The sequence below is a fragment of the Sinocyclocheilus grahami genome, unplaced genomic scaffold (genome assembly GCF_001515645.1).
Source record: "Sinocyclocheilus grahami isolate Dianchi unplaced genomic scaffold, SAMN03320097.WGS_v1.1 scaffold559.1, whole genome shotgun sequence".
NCBI lineage: Eukaryota > Metazoa > Chordata > Actinopteri > Cypriniformes > Cyprinidae > Sinocyclocheilus > Sinocyclocheilus grahami.
This window is the reverse complement of record NW_015505738.1, coordinates 89700-93620: the sequence shown is the minus strand read 5'-3', so window position 1 is coordinate 93620 and position 3921 is coordinate 89700.

Sequence of the window (3921 nt, the reverse complement as noted above, 5' to 3'; positions counted from 1 at the left end):
ACAGGTTTACATTTGTGAAAAGTGGGGACTCTCCATAGGGGTAATGGTTTTTATACTGTACAGACCGTATATTCTATTGCCCTACACCAACCCTACCCCTAAACCTACCCCTCACAGGAGACTTTCTGCTATTTCAGATTTTCAATACACTCCATTCTGTGTGATTTATAAGCGTTTTGAAAAGTGGGGACATGGAGTAATGTCCTGAAAAGTCACCATCTCCTTGTAATACCTATGTTATACCTTTGTCATTATACAAATTTATGTCCTCATTTGTCACAAAAACACACACACACTCTCACACTCCACACACTCACACACTCACATACTCACTCACTGACACACACACTCACACTCACACACACACACACAGTTCATGATGAAATCATTGCATTCTTCCTCTGCACATGGACTCACTTCTGCTTTCAGAGTAAATCTGTGTAACGTGACCCTCGCTGGACCTCAGACTGCTCTTTGTTCTGTCTGATGTCTGATTAGAAATCCTAGCTGTAACCACCATAGAAGACGAATGAATGAATGAATGTCTTTTGTTTTGGGCCAACAGTCACATTATTGTCTGCTACAAACGTTTGAATTAAACTTGTCTCTAAATGTTCAGTTATTTTACGGTTCTGCTGCCTGCAATTCAAATGAGATATATTGTATATTCAAGATGAATGCAGATAACCATAATGAATAAGAATACATGCAAATAGAGATTTTAAGAGATTATAACTGTGAATATTGATTATGCAGTTTAGTTTGTACTTCACTTTATACAAACTACAGCTGAGAGCCATTAACTGGTTACACTTTATCTTACACTTACCTAAGAAAGTCCTGATAATACAAGGTAACCACATGGGTTGTAGTAGAAGTGCTACCCAATAATTAAAGCTGAAATACATTAAAAGTATAAGCAAAAGTTACAAACGTAAAGGTTTTTGGAAATTAAATTTCATTTTCAGTTTCCCTTTGAATGCACTGCAAAAAAAAAATACATATATATATATATTTTTTTTTTTTCTCTGTATTTTTGTCTTGGTCTCCAGTACAAATATTTAAACATTCTTAAAACAAGACACAAGTAAAATAACTTAAAATATTAGGTCTTGTTTTATTGCTTAAAGCATAAATTAAATTTTTAGAAAATAAGACTGAATATCTTAAGTAATTTTGCTTCTTGCTCTTTTTTTTCTTTTGCATTGTTATATTGCATTATATTTTTGTCTAGAATGTGTCACACACATTTGCTTCATTTGAATTCAACACACATTCTGCAATAATCCATCAGCAATTAAATCCCCAAGTAATCCAAAATGGCTCTGCAGTGTGACATTTCAAATGTACTTTATAATTAATTAGAGATGGAGTACGACACTTCAACTACCCATCAATGAACGGCAGCAGATTCCTGTTTCTGGATGAAAATCTCCATTAGCTGAATCAAAACTTGCATTTTATTGTGCTGATTCCCAAAAACATTCTGCACATCTGTTTATACGCTCTTTAAAGATGCGTGGAGTGTCGAACAGTGCTGTGTGTGATAATGTCATGTTAAATCAATCAGCCTATTCATGATGGAATGTCAAAGTTAACAGTCATACTGATTCGGTCAGTGAGTGTGATTGGCTCAGCCTCACCGCTCTGCTCTGCTCCTATTGGCTGGAGTGTCTGGACACGCCTCCTGGGTTTATAATGAGGGGCTGCAGGTGAACGAGACACACGGCTGCTGCAGCTCCACCAACTCAACAAGATGGTGAGTGACATCACTTCCTTTCACTGGCTCTCTATTCTATTCTATTCTAATCTATTCTATTCAGTGTCAGAGTGATCCACAGCGACTTTTAGCTGTTTGTTGTGTTGAATCAACAGCATGAATCCTCTGGAGAATCTCACCGCAGCAACACTGTGATTGCAAAATGAAGTGTCAAATGAATTAAGAAATTACGCTTCAGTTGAATTATTACATTATTAAGAAACAACATGAAATAATCCAGAATGGACTTGATATGACTTACTAATTAATACTAATTAACCTGAAAAATAAACCTGTAACTTGGAAACATCAGCACATTTTAATATCATGATTTCAAGGCATAGAAAACAGCCACAAAACACTTTTCCCACACATACATGTGGACATCAGTGGGTTTCAAGAGAAGAGATTGCATAGGATTCAGCAGCACTTAAACTTCTCTTTTAAAGAGAAACGTCACACTCATGTGAGGCTGATCATTCACCTGCTCATCTGCATTGTTATATACATATATACAAGCCATCTCAATTATTAAATGTGACCCTGGACCCCAAAACCAGTCATAAGGGTCCATTTTTCAAAATTGTGATTTATACATCATCTGAAAGCTGAATATTAATAAGCTTTCCATTGATGTATGGTTTGTTAGGATAGAACAATATTTGAAAATCTGGAATCTGAGGGTGCAAAAAAAAATCTAAATATTGATAAAATCACGTTTAAAGTTCAAATGAAGTTCTTAGCAATGCATATTACTAATCAAACATTAAGTTTTGATATATTTACGGTAGGAGATTTACTAAATATCTTCATGGAACATGATCTTTACTTAATATCCTAATGATTTTTGGCATAAAAGAGAAATGTATAATTGTGACCCATACAATGTATTGTTGGCTATTGCTACAAATATCCCCCAGCGACTCAACACTGCTTTTGTGCTCCAGGGTCACAAATAACATCTGGAAATATAAGAATTATAAAAATGATGCAAATCAAAATGATTTTCTCCTCACAGCGTATCTATCGTGAGTCAGAATAACGTGTGGTTTCAGGGTCTGTATGTCGTCTCGTGTTAGATCAATATTTGCCCGCTGGATCTTCCTGTTCACTTCTTTATGACTTTATTATCAGAGGTTTATCATTAACGTTGGGTTTGGCCGCTCAGATAACACATTCTGTCCAACAACCGTTCCTCTTATCGACAGAATCGCAGGTTAAACAGTAATTTGATCTGAGTACATCATCACTGAAGGATAAAGAGCATGTGAACCTCTCACAATGCTGTCCGTGTCTTATCTTATCAATTCTATTGTGATTGCAAACCCACCTGAGAGTGATGTCTTGAATCGTTCATGGTGTTGTCCTCCGTCTCTCTCAGGTGTTCACTATAAAGGACATGAGCTTTAAGGCCGGGATGGAGATGAAGATCACTGGAAAGACTAAACCAGGCTGTGAAGCGTGCGTACATCTGCTTTTCAACCTTGAGAAAGTCTGTTTTAAATCTCTTTGTGTGCTGCATAAAACATCAGTTACTTTACTTTCATTGAGACACTATTATTATTTTTTGTTGTTTTGGTCTTGTTTGAATATTTAATTGTATATTCTATGCTTTCACGTCAATTAATTTTAGTTACAATTTTAATAATGTTGCTGGGTATTTTTAAATGCCTATATACATATAATTTTTTTTTTTCAGTTTAAGTTTTAGTTATTTAGCACATCAAGTTAAACTCAATGAAAATGAGAAATATTGCCTCCGAAACCAGCTGAAATACAATAAGCTCACATTCATTTTATTTCAAATAATATATATATATAGTATAATTGCATATAGATTGCATGCAATTAACGTAGACAGTGTTATAATGACACTAACAGTGTTAATTTAATGTCTTGTGCAGTGCAGTTAAATCAATAAGATTACTAAATATGAATTATCTTTTAAACCCCGCCTGAGCAAACCAAAGCAGGCAACAGTGGCAAGAAAGCACTTTTGTATATTATCCGTAGAACTGTGCATGCGTGTCTCAAAGCGTGCGTCTCTCTGTCCTCAGGTTCTCCATCAACATCGGTCACGACGCAGACACAGTCGCCCTTCACTTCAACCCTCGCTTTAACTCGAACGTCGTCGTGTGCAACTCCAACCAGGGCGGCTGGGG